The following is a 13,627-nucleotide window of genomic DNA, read 5'->3' on the forward strand; positions in this document are numbered from 1 at the left end:
TCTATAAATAAAAGAATGAGTAAATAATATGGTGGCCTTCCTTTTTGGGCCCTTCCTCTTAAAGAGATCGGTTTTTGTTTGCACCAATAAGATCATTGTTCGGGGACTCTGAAGGGGGGGGTTTGGTTTCGAGGGGGCGGGGCTTTCCCAAGGAGATGGCGTTTAGCTTGTTGCAGGGGTGCACCCCCTCTCTCCTAGGCTCTTTCCTTAAAAGTGAATCATTTGTTCGTCCTCGCTGTCAGTAGCTAGGCACCGGGACATTGCATGGGCAACTAGGGGCAGAGCTAGAAGGGCAGGTAGCAAGGCTGACCTTGGCCTTGTTATCTGAAATCAGACAGGTTTCAGTAGCCCAGTGCCTGCCTGCGAGACAGCTAGAGGAGCAAGAAAGAGAAGGAGAGAGAGAAATGCTTATAAAGAGGAAGTGGGAAGAGGCTTCTGAATTTCAGTGTGACCTGTCAGGTGATTTTTGTGGGGGAGGGGACATAAAAAAAAAAGTTAACTAAAATGTCCTTATAAAGACAAAATCTATTTCTTTCCTGGCTGATGATTTGTCATTCTAGTCACTTCCTGCCTTGTGACCACACACCCGGGGTTGACAGAGTTGTTCTGCAGATCAGAAAGAAGGGGTTCTGGGCACACGCCAGTACCGCTGAGGACAGTTTGGCTACCAGGTAAAGTTTCTTTATGTCTTTTTGTCATTTCTAAGTGCTTATGGTGTTTTTGCTTGTTGGGCGGTGCTGGCTCTTCGGGATCGTGAATCTTGCCTCCAGGGGACTGGAGATCTGAGCACCTGTCCCCTGGCCCTGCCACCACTGAATTACCCAGCAAAGCTGCAGCCACCTTGTGCGCCGGTCCAGAGCGGGACCTCTCCCTTTTGCCTTCTGGGGTGGTTGCTCCAATTCCCCACAGTTATCACCCCTCCAAAAACAATGATTTTTTTTTTTTCCCTTTTTAAACCAAGTCTTGTTCTGATTTATTTCTATGGCTTTATTTCAGGGAGGCTATTTACTGTGATTTTTATCTACTTTCAAATGTTCTCAGGAAAGTGGATATCGATCATTTAGATAGTGCTGCTCCTTGGCCTAATGGGGATAGTTTAATTTTAGCTCCTGTGGCTCCGGTGTTCTTAAAAAATCGCCTTTACTGTACGTTAGTGGATACAGTAACATCTTGAGTCTTGTGTTACTGAGGGCGATACTGGTTTTTGGCGCCAACGGTTTTTAATGGGTGCGCTTAATAACCACATGGAATCAGAGGCTGCCTCTTTCCCATTTGTTCTCTCAAAATAAAAGCCACTTGGGCTGCTTAATTGTACTGTTTTGTAGAATTGTCTGAACTCTCTGTTAACCTTATGAGCAGCCCAATGACCGTTCAGTTATGGAAGAAAGGCTTCTGTCTGCAAGAGAAAGTCTCAGAAAGCTGACATGGGAGGACATGTAGTTCAGAAACTTTGTTGAAATATAGACTTTGCATCTTGTAACATCAGCATTGTCATCCTTCAGCCATTGTTAAGGACCCTGGCAGATGAGAAACACTGGAAAAGGCTTCCTTTGTCAGCAAACACATCCCAACCCGGGTTTTCTTCATCAAGTAGAGCAACGGGTTTTCTGAAATTACTTCCTCAGGACACCTTAAAAAAATGATCATTACATACATAAAGGTGGTTTATCCACACCCTCCTCCATTTTGAATCTCCATAAACGTGTCCTGATTGGTTTCTATTAAATAAAATAGTGTAGAGAGCATCGGCATAGGCAAGTGGGAATGGGCTTCACTGCTTACCTCTAAATGTGAATTCCTGAAGTTGAAAATGTGGTCATGGATCTTGCTGTGTCTCACCTGAATAGTTGTAAACGAGCAAAAATGTGGAATGGGGGAGGAGGACTTGACCCCCCCAAAGAGAACAAGATTAAAAATAGGCCGTGTCTTATTTTAAGTAAAGCTATGAATGAGAATGAAATGAATTAGGATGCAAAGATCTGTCTGTATTTTCCTTACATTGGGAGGAAAGAGAAGGGACTGTGCCACAGTTAATTCAAAATAGAAAAAAGTCTCTTCATTCAAATCAAGTTGAGATCGTTAAAGCTGATATGTTAAAAATTATCCATTCCTCTTCATTCTCGTTCACTCCCAGAAACACCAGGGAGGAATCTTCTTCTGGGTCTTTGTGCCCTTTGAACAAACACTGCTGAGGTGGGGCATTTCTTCAGCCATCCCAGGGCTGCTCTCTTTTGTCACAGTTTACATTGTGTCTCCTTCATAAACTCTGCCTGGGAACAATCGGTAACAATTGGGAAACAATATCTGACTCCTAAGGCCATTTCTGATTCGTTTGCTGAACGCTTTGGGGAGTGGGAGGCCAGCAAGCAACTTTCTCGTTCAGATGTATCTATTTAAATTAGGGAGGACAGAATAAGTAGTAATAACATCTGATATTTATAAGTACTTATGAATAAAGCCACTCGATGCAGATGTATCTATTTCAATCAGAGAGGATGTATCTATTTAAATCAGAGAGGGCAGAAGAAGTAGTAAAAACGCCTGATGTTTATAAGTACTTATGAATAAAGCACTCTTTATGCATGCGTTCATTGAATCCCCCGACTACCTTTAGAGATGAACAGTGGGATTAGACCCTGGGCAGAAGCGGCCCAAGGCCACTGGGCTGTTGGAGGGGGCGAGGGCAGGAGGGAGCCAGGCTTTCAGGCTCCATTCTGCCTCTCTTTCACGCTAGCATACTTTTCCCAGATATTGATAATTACAGGCTTTTCGTTCTGAAGCTGACTAAAGAGATTCATGATTAGGAGAGAGAGAGAGAAGAAAAAATTGCAGTAAAGTCCCCAAACTTTTTTTGTGCGTGTGTGTGTCTTTTTGGGGCCAAGCGCCCAGCATATGGAGGTTCCCAGGCCTAGGGGTCGAATCAGAGCCACAGCTCATGGCAACGCCGGATCTTTAACCCACTGAGCAAGGCCAGGGATCGAACCTGTGTCCTCATGGATACTAGTCAGATTCATTAACCGCTGAGCCATGAAGGGAACTCCAGAAACATTTTAATTTTCTTCAACAAGAGCTATCATTGTAGGTTTCTTAGAATAACAAATGAAGTCTTTTCTTTTAACTAATGCGTAATTTTACTCAAGAGCTGTGTGCCTTCTCAAACTTGCCTCAACCACTTCCCCAGCCTTATTTCTTGTCACTTCCTTCTTCTCTGGCCGACACCCCACCATCCTCTCACCACCCCCCCACATTCTGGGTGCACAAGACCACAAGCCACCAGAAAGTTCCACGTTCTTTCACTTCTCCGACGGTTTTTCCAAGAGCTTTCTTCTTTATTTGTAAACCATCTGGTCATTTTTTAAGGCTCACTGCAAGAAACGTGTCCTTTTGAGGGTTCTTCCTACTGGTCCCTGCCCCAACCGTCCTTGTTTCCACTGTTTCTTCTGTGTGTGTTTGCTTAATGCTTTGATTTTAGAGTAAGTAGAGCAGTCATTGTATTGTCTTCATTTCAAGTCCTTATTTGCTGGCAGCCTGAGCTCCTCTGTCTCTCCTGGTACCTAGTAGGTGCTTATAATATTTACTAATTTGTTTTTCTCAGCTCCTTGGATATGAATGGAACTCTTAAGCATTCCACTTGTTAATATTTACTGAGTTCCCCCAGTGATTGCTATGAAAGAAGATACAATAGTAATACAGTATTTTGTATTCTAACATGTTGCCTTTTTTTTGCCAAAGCACCTTTCTTCATTTTAGCCTCAAAGCACTAAATGGAGGGAGTTTCTGTCATGGCTCAGTGGTTAACGAATCCGACTAGGAGCCATGAGGACAAGGGTTCGATCTCTGGCCCCACTCAGTGGGTTAAGGATCTAGCACTGCCGTGAGCTGTGGTGTAGGTTGCAGATGCGGCTCGGATTCCATGTTGCTGTGGCTGTAGGCTGGTGGCTACAGCTCTGATTCAACCCCTAGCCTGGGAACCTCCATATTCCGCAGGTGCGGCCCTAGAAAAGACAAAAAGACAAAAAAAAAAAAAAAGAAAAAAGAAAAGCACTAAATAGAGATTGACTTTAAGAAATTTAAGAAATTGTCCAATGACCAGAGCCAACAGGCAAAATCCATCTCATTATTTTAGTCTACATCTTCCACTGAGCCCAGACTTAGCTACCCTGACCCAAACTGTGCACCTGATAATGGGCTTCTTTGATGACCAAGAGCACAGAAACCGTATCATTAATTTTTACTTATTCACTTTGCATTATTCCCAGAAAGTTTTCAATTCAACTTCTTCTTCTTGCCTAAGGAGCAAAGGCCCCTCTCTGCACACACCAGAGAGGCAGCAAGTGAGTTTTTAAATCAGGTTAGGCAAAATGAAACTAAGAAATTTTCTTGTAAGATTGTGTTTATGAAGAGTTAAAAATTTATAAAGTCAGATGATAAAGGCGTTGGACTTTACGACTAGTAGCAGATTTTATAGCCAAGTGACACTCTTTTAGATTCATTTAACTGTCTTCTTGGGACTTTTTTGGCATCTGCTGGTTTCCCAGCTTACAGATATCATCAAATGAAATGATGCTATTCCATCCGCATATTGAACCCTGCAGAGAATCAGAGCCCACCAAAATATAAAAGGAATCAGGGCGAGGCGATTCCAAGACTTTCAAGTCTCCCTGTTTGCCAGATGGCAACGCAATTCTTCAATCAAAAGCAGTCCTGTTTCCCCTTGTTTTCATTTTGAGGTTCTCAGATGTTACCACCTGATCAGAAGCATCTCCCTGCAGGGGCTGTGGCCACTGGGCTCCCCAGATGGCATTTCCCCATTGCTTTCCCCAGTCCCTTCCTGACTCAACTTCCTTATGCTTGTTGACTGTTCCTGCTGTTTTGGTTTGTCAATTTTAGTCATTACATCAGTCTTCCCAGTAATTTCATAATTGCTCCCTCTTGTAAGCTACTGCAAGCAGCAGAGGGGGAACAAAGCATTTCAATTTATCACGCTGATAATAATAGCTAAGACTGTACTACTTTTTTTTTTTTTTTTTTTTTTTTTTTTTTTTTTGCTTTTTTAGGGCTACACCTGCGGCATGTGGAAGTTCCCAAGCTAAGGGTTGAATCAGAGCCGCAACTGCCGGTCTACACCACAGCCACAGCAATGCCAGATCCGAGCCCCTTCTGCAACCTACACCACAGCTCACAGCAACGCTGGATCCCTAAGCCACGGAGGGAGGCCAGGGATCAAACCCACATCCTCATGGATACTTGTTGGGCTTATTACTGCTGAGCCACAATGGGAACTTCCTGTACTATTCATTTTGAACTGTTTTTCTAAGTGTTTTGACCTATTAATGCATTTAGTCATCACAACAATTCTGTGAGGTAGCTTCTGGTGATATCTTCATATTTGAAGGCACGTTAACCCATTCAAATATTTTATTACTTTAATTTTCTTTTTTCTATGAAAATCCTTTTCTTTATCTTTCTTTTTTGGGCCACACCTGTGCCGTATGGAAGTTCCCTGGCTAGGGATCGCATCTGAGCTGCAGCTGCGGCAATGCTGGATCCTTCACCCACTGTGCCACAGCCGGAACTCCTAATTTTCTGCAATGGACTCAATTTTGTATTAGCTGCCCAATCCCAGGAGAAAGCTCCTGGAATAAACAGATAGCAAACCACAGTGCTTCTTTGTACCTAAAACCTGGAGCAGAGCTCAAATAATCCCAATTTATCCCAGATAAATGCATCTGTACCCCAATAGCTTTTATTAAAGACTCTTCATCACCAGTCAGCCTCATCATCACCAGTTACTCACCCGGCCCTTCTTTGCACTTGACTCTTTGGGTTTCACCCCCTTTTAGGCCTGTGCTTGGGTCTCAAAACACAATCTCGACCCTCCAAAGCTTTGGAAAGTTCTCAGTCAGAGAAGGTCAGAACACTTTAGTCAGGGGGCATTCCCAGTTTCTGTCTGCTGTGATTGATACAAATACCTTTCATGGTTTCGTATTTATACCCTGGCACCCATATCTATAACTACATAGTAGTGGCCAAATAGAAGTGACCTAAAAACTGTGAAAGCAGGAAAAAGATTGTTTGAATTGTGAGTTAGAGTAGAGGTAAAACGTGACCCACTTCACTGAGTTAAAATAACTTGTGCTCAACCTCAGAGCCACGCCTGCCTCAGCTCCGCTTTAAGTTCTAAGGAGGCTTGTTTCTCAAATATGGCCAGTTGTTTTTTCTGGCGGAAGGAAAAAGCTAGATGGTAAATTGAGGAACTTGCAAAGAAGGCCACAGTTTTGTGGTTGCAGCATTGATTCTTGTTTTAGTCCCGCGCCAGGTCCAGGGACAGATGGACACGCCCTGACGCTGTCTCTTTGTGTGTCTCCCTCTCCCTCCCGCCACCTCGTGCTCTCCTCCCCACCCTGGCAAGGGTGCATGTGCGAATGCGTGTACACACACACACACACACACACACACACACACACACCCTCTTGATGCCTAAAATGGAAAAGAGACTCCGTTCTTCACAGGCAAAAAAAGCCAAGATGCCAAATTCAGCAGGCAAATTATTCCTGCATAGGAATTGCCATCTCCCAGATAATTTGTTTTCCTTTTTTCCTCTGGTTGCACTTTCAAGAGGGAAGTGAATGAATGATGGCATAGTTACTTCCTAATTAAATGATAGCCTGTATTTTGATCCCTGAGTCTCATAGTGGTCACCAATATTTAGCCAAACGTATGAAGTAAAGAGGCGCACAGATGCATTTGTATAAAATTTGCATCCTCTTCCTTCCATCACCGTTCCGCAGGCCGAATTTGGAATTAGACTTGCATCTTCATTAGCTTCAGGTGTAGCATTTTAAAAACTGTAGATCCTTTGTACTTCCTTGCCATCATCATCAGCTCACAGCACCTTCACCAGGAGGGACGGATTAAGAAAGAAGAGTGGAATTTAGGTGTTCTGTTGTGGCTCAGCTCTAATGAACCTGACTGGGATCCATGAGGATGCAGTTTTGATCCCTGGTTGGATCAGTGGCTTAAGGATCTGGCGTTGCCATGAGCTGTGGTATAGTCACAGACGAGGCTCAGATCCCGCGTTGCTGTGGCTGTGTGTGGGCCGGTGGCTGCAGCTCCAGTTTGACCCCTAGCCTGAGAACCTCCATGGGCCGTGGGTGTGGCCCTGAAAAGACAAAAAAAGGGTGGGATATCCAGTCCTTATGGAGAAAGCTACATAATAGATGCCAAGAGAAAGTAGGGAAAAAATGGGCAACATGTACGCAGTTTTGCATCATCAAGCCCCCTTTTCTGCGTCTCAAGGATGTGAACGAACCTTCCTTCCATTTCCAGTGCTTTATAACATTGAAAAAAATTTCCCTTTGGAAAGGTGCAATATCCTGGGCACCTTTAAGGACCTTTTTCAGATTTTTCCTTTCCCTCTTTTCCTTTTTTGTCTTTCAAGTTGAGATTTTTCCATCACAATATTCCCGATTCTCCATTGCTTTCCTGTGACCACAAAGGAGGACAGTCGGGACCCTTTACCTGTCTGGGGATTGCATATAATGTGTTTAAGTAGAATGCAGTAAATAGCGCCTATAACATCAGCTTTTTAAAGCTGGCAAGTCTTGGTGGCTGCAGTTTCTGTGCATGAGATAAACACATGTGGTATAAAGACAGGAGAACAAATTGGGAGGCAAATTTGGTTCCTTCTGGAGCCTTTTGCTAAATGTGGAGCCTGCGCAAGTCTCTTAGGCCTCCTGAAGCTCGGTTTCCTCATCCACCAAGTAGGGGAAAGTGCTGTCTACTCCCTGGGGCTGCTCTTGGGTCCATTTCCTCTCCCGCTTCCCATTTCCTCAGTCTGTGTGTGTCTTTCACTCGGCTCCACTCACCATCTCACCATCGCTGCTGACTTACTGAGCCCTCGCTCTTCGCTAAGCGTCGTGCTGAGCCCCTGACATATATTCGCTTTTATATTTCTGCACAAAAGCTGTGTGAGGTTGAGGTCATCACCTTCTTATAACAGATGACCAAACTGAGGTTCCGGGACACCAAGTCCAAGGTCACAGAGCCCATCAGAGCTCAGATTCACACTTTACTTCTTCTCCATTTTAGTCTCCACACTTTCTTAAAGATGCAGACCGTGCCTGTTGAAATCGCATTGTGTTTTTAACATGCTCCACTAGCTCCTTTCCCATAAGTCTAAATATGCCTTTCAGTGATTGGATATTGAACGATTATCCATAATTTTCCAATAGGCAGAGATCCCACCTCTACTTTCGTTGGGTCTGCTGGCATACCAAACGTATGTGAAAAACAAATACATGCTTGAGGATTTCATGATACAGAGTCCTTAAAATGAGATTTATGAAGGGATTAGGCTATTTCATTATTTAAAATTTTGCAAAAGAAAGGTTATAGCATATCCTGTTATTCAATTGGTGTTCATAAATATTTGTCCACCACACTGTGGCTGCCACCAAAACAGTCCATCAAAGTGATACAAATTTCTGCCTCAATTTATCTGTAACTGTGCATTTTGTTTTTTGCGAGCATTCGTGTCGTTAGAAATTCTGAAAGAACCACCCCAAGAACCCAGAGGAAATGAGGTCACATTATTGAGAATGAAAAGAAGTTTCTCTTGTCATTGCTAGTCTACAGATATCCTCTGTATGTTGCCTAAGTGTTTTTTCAGCTCAAAGTACAATAGAGAAAATGCCTGGAGAATTAGGGCATGGATGACAGAGTAGAGAAGCCACTAACAGAATTGGTCCCCCAGCTCTGGCATGTGTGCCTCAGACTGAGCAGATGTAGCCCAATGGTCTTTGTCAGAGGTCCCCCAAGATCTCTTCTCTTTTCATGACTCACAGTGGATGCGGTCAGGTTTTTTCTCAACATTGCTGTACATCTTCCCACTCTGGCCACACTTCCTCAACTGTTAGAAGGTACTTTCCACAATAAGTATTTCAGGCAAGGCTAAGCCCGGAGCCCCTTCACCGCCCAACATGAGACCAGCCAATACCAGTGCTGGTGGCTTCTGTAGTTGGTGTCATCTCCCAATTCCGCAGGACCTTTTGAAACTGACTTCAAAGACTCTGAGGAGAAAAGTGGTAGAGGAGCCAGAACAAGCCAAGCTAAGACCATCTGAAGATAAAGCAACGGTGTGAAAACTAGGCCTACACCCACCCACACATGTATCATGCATCTAATTAAGTGTGAATTTTAGGCGGTGACTCTATATTTCATACAATTTAGAGTGGAAATTGGGTTTGTTCCCCAAGGTAATTTTGTAAAAGTTCTCATTCTTTTTTATTTTCTTCTGTCTTCCTTCCCTCTCTCCCTCACCCCTTTCTTCCTTCCTTCCTTCCCTTCTTTCCTTCCTCCCTTCCTTCTCTCCCTCCTTCCTTCACCAAGCACTGCTGTATACAATTTAGACACTTTATCTAATTTCATTCTAACACAGTGCTGTGGAGTGAGCCCTGTGTCTGCATCGATAATAATCCTGTTTTACATATGAAGAAACCAAGGCTCAGACACTTAAGTAACATGGACTCAAGCACACAGCAAGAAGCCATTGCATCAGAAAACCCAGCATCCTTCCACTGTCTCTTGTGGCTTCCTAGTTCATCCTTTTTTATGTATTTAGCGAGCTTAATTTCATAAGGGAAAAGCAGATCGTTAGCATTGCGATGCAGTCTGTGGACGCTGCAATGCCTTCACACCCACTTGGACCGGGAGAAAAGTGGGTCGTGTTCTGACACAGGTGAAGCTACAACCAAGCCCGTGCTGTTCCTGAAACACGAAGAAACGCCTCCCCTTAGTTAGTCTCCTCTCCAGCCACCTGTCAGAGACGGAAAGTACATTTCACGGACGGAGCATCTCCAGGGGTTTTGTGGGGTTTTTTAATCTTTAAAAAAGCTTTGACTGTGAATTGATTTGTGTGTTTCCCATACCTTGGTTAGACCAAACGAAGATTCCGGAGGCTGGACTTCTCTTTTCTGATGAGTCACTCTGAGACTTTGGGGAACAACCTCACTTTTCCGAGCCCCGTTTTCCCATTTTCGAACGTGTCCGGTCCCCTCCTCACGCAGCAGGGCCATTCTGTCGGACGGTGGCGTCCGGAGGAAGCTGGGTCCGTACAGAGCAACCCGGGTGGCTTCTTCGCAGAACCGTGTCGTTGTTCGCGAAGGCTGAGGGCCGTTCGTATGAGGGCAGTGAACGCCGTGAGCATCTGAGCATCGTGGCTGAAGAAAGCGAGGGGCAAGGTCTGGAAGCAGGAGCTCGAGAGGAAAGGAACCACGTGACTCTCCCGGAGCTCCCCCCCCGCCCCCCCCCCCCCCCCGGCCCGGCCAGCCCTGCCAAACCCCCAGCATCTTCTCGGTGGGCTTCTGCTCCCTTTGCAGGGTGCCCTTCATGTTGTCTCTTTGGCAAACTCCTCTTGGTTCTTTAAGATCTAACTCGGGGGTCAGTATTCCTTCTTGGGGGGAAGCTTTCCCCTCGCCCCTCAGGCAGAGTGAAGGAAGCGTCCGTGCTCCTGTGTGAATGAGGGAAAAAGTCTGATCTTAAAGTCTCCTCCTCGTCTCTGGATGTCCAGGTCACATGTCCCTTCTTCCAGGATGCCACGCTCGGCTTCCCAGGGGAAAGCCATTTTCCCGCTTCCCGTGGCTTTAAAAAGTCCCCCTGTATCACAGTGACTGGTGTCTCGCTCCTTTGCTAAACAGGCCAGGCCCCTATCTTACCCTTGCAGCACCAGCATCTAACCCACAACCTGGCATATAGTAGGGTACCCGGTAGGTGTTTATTGAAAGAAGAACTATACAGGAGTTTCCGTTGTGGGTCAGCAGTTCATGAACCTGACTAGTATCCATGAGGATGTGGATTCGATCCCTGGCCTCACTCAATGGGTTGGGGATCTGGCATTGCCGTGAGCTGTGGTGAAGGTCTCAGATGTGGCTCAGATCCCGAGTTGCTGTGGCTGTGGCACAGGCCAGCAGCTACAGCTCGGCTTCCACCTGTAGCCTGGGAACTTCCATGTGTTGCAGATACAGCCCTAAAAAGACCAAAAAAAAAAAAATTAATTAAAAGAGAACTACACAAGTAAATATATGAATCCGCTTAGTGGCAGATACTTAGAATTGCCAGAGGATGAATGTGATGGGTGAATTACATTCAGGTGAACTCTTAACCAAACCCATTCCTGATTATTTCCTGTCTCTTCCTGGTACCTTGAGTTTGTGCATCTGGGCTGCTTCTACCCTCCTTTCCACCCCTCTCTGTCTTCACACCGCAGCAGGACTCAGCCCCCGGTCAGACACCGTGTACTTAGGCAGAGACCTGAGCGTGAGTGAGAGCTAGCAGGGTTTACAGAAACTGCTAGAAGCCCAGCCCAGGCCCGGCTACCTCACACAGAGCCCTCTGGTGGCTGGCAGGGCGGGTTCACAGACTGCCCAGGGACACCCGCCTCTCGTCATGAGACTCCTTCTCAACTCTTCAAAGTTGTTTTTCCCGCAAGGTGATTTTATATAAACTTGACGCATCCCCCTGCCTTGTTCTGATGTTTGTAACTTTCAGTGGGAGGGAGAAGATAAGGATGTGCAAGAATACTATTGTCAAACAAGAATATTATTGTCCCTGGACCCCATCCCAATATAAATAACAAGGATATTATCGTTGGAGTTCCCATCATGGCGCAGTGGAAGTGAATCCGACCAGGAACCATGAGGTTGTGGGTTCAATCCTTGGCCTCACTCAGTAGGTTAAGGATCCCGCATTGCCATGAGCTGTGGTCACAGATGAGGCTCGGCTTCTGCGTTGCTGTGGCTCTGGCTCGACCCCTAGCCTGGGAACCTCCATATGCCCCGGGTACGGCCCTAAAAGACAAGAAAAAAAAAAAAAGATTATTTTTAAACTCCTCAAAGAAGGTGACGGTAGCCTTCTAAATCCCTGTATGCCATTCGTTTATGGCTAGGTTTGTTCGTGGCGGCACCTGTTCCCTGGGTATCTCCTGTGTGCCAGCCACGAGGCAGGGCTTGAGATGGCTTATGGTTTGTGAGCTCATCATCTGTCAGAAGAAATGGAAGCAGATGCGGGGGCTGAGGTGCTGAGGTCTGAACCAGAGCCCAGAGGAGGAAGGACTCACGGAGCCCCACCCAACAGCCAGAACGGAGTGTCTGACACCTTGCTGGTGTCAGCCATCCTGTTCATATTCATCTGTGACCTTGGCATTTTGTCTTTAGGGCATTGTGCCTCGGGGTGTGCTGTCTTCATGTGGTTCGCTTTGGGGCTGCCAAGGTCCTTCGTGCAAAGTCAGGAATGAATGTGCCCATGGATGCACTGACCTTCACCCTGACTGGTCATCGGAACCCTGAAGGTGCCAGGAGGGTGTGTAGCTAGGATTTGGCACATGCTGTTTGTAGCCCAGATCAGGGTGCTGCCTTCTCAGTACTTGGATTAAATTCTCCTTCACGTGCAGGAAACGTACATGAAATTATTTTGACAAGATACTTGAAATCATGGGGGAGTTATACTTTATTATGGGTTTGCAGGTCTAACTTAAAGAATAGCATTCTCTCCCAGGTTTGAAAGCTCACTATAAAGCAAAGAGGAGAAACAAGGAAGACTGGACCCCAGTCCCAATGAGCTCTGTGTGACACTGGGCACATCCTTTAGCTTGGGTGTCGTTTCACTCGTCTATGACAGGAGAGTGTCCAGATAGAAAATCTGGTTCCTTTACCTCTGCATTCTGTGACTCTGTGATTCTTATGTTAGGATTTAAGGAACTTGGCATGGACCCAGGTGATAGCAGAGAAAACTATTAAAGATTTGGAGGAAAACAAAGCCCCCCCCCCCGCCCCAGAACAGGTTAAAAGTGTTTTTATTTTATTTTATTTTATTTTATTTTATTTTATTTTATTTTATTTGCTTTTTAGGGCCACACCTGCTGCATATGGAAGTTCCCAGGCTAGGGGCTGAATTGGAGCTACAGCTGCCAGCCTGCACCACAGCCCCAGCAACACCAGATCCCCGACCCACTGAACAAGGCTAGGGATCAAACCCACATCCTCATGGATACTAGTCGGGTTAGTTACTGCTGTGCCACAACAGGAACTCCCTAAAGGATTTTTTTAAGGCCCCTTGGCAATCACCAAGGCATATGACAGAGTTTTTATGAACTGAGCAGCTTCTGAGAATAGCTTCTTCCCTCTGAGAATAACCCCAGAGAGGCAGCTTTAGTCGTATCAGAAAAGATTTAGGTTACAGGGTAGGGATAGGAGACACCAGAGAGGATGTCGAGTTTCCTTATTTGGATATTTTTGAGAAAATAGTAGGTGGCTCTCTTTCTGGGACAGTCTGCGAGCCGTCTTGCTTACAAACTAGGAGGGAACTGGATCACAGGGACTTGTACGCAGAGCCGTCCCAGAAAGCAGATCCCAGGTGCCATTCTGGAAATTTGCATGCTCCGGGCTGAGCAGCTGGGCAGTGGGCATCTGCCTTGGTCAGTGAGCAGAATGCATGAGGACAGAGCTTTACCTGCTACTGAGGTAAGAGCAGGAGCCGCAGCCGGGGCTGGGCGATGCTGATCCACTTCAGAGAAGGTGCCTCCCTGGAAGACACCTCAGGGCCCGATGGTCTGGCCCCGGTTCTAGGCTCG

At 45.8% G+C, this 13,627-nt stretch overlaps 1 protein-coding gene across 2 annotated transcripts in view; it reads left to right on the forward strand.

Moving 5' to 3' along the window:
- The window catches only part of LCP1 (lymphocyte cytosolic protein 1), a 97,040-nt gene that overhangs the window by 37,019 nt on the left and 46,394 nt on the right, over nucleotides 1-13,627 (forward strand). The window contains exons 1-2 of one of the 2 annotated variants that reach the window (XM_001929138.5): nucleotides 154-459; nucleotides 561-671. The gene's annotated coding sequence lies outside the window, so the exon portion shown is untranslated. Of the gene's footprint in view, nucleotides 1-153; nucleotides 460-560; nucleotides 672-13,627 lie in introns of those variants that run through there. The other variant, XM_005668417.3, reaches the window with a different exon arrangement.

Source organism: Sus scrofa, chromosome 11, assembly GCF_000003025.6.
Source record: "Sus scrofa isolate TJ Tabasco breed Duroc chromosome 11, Sscrofa11.1, whole genome shotgun sequence".
NCBI lineage: Eukaryota > Metazoa > Chordata > Mammalia > Artiodactyla > Suidae > Sus > Sus scrofa.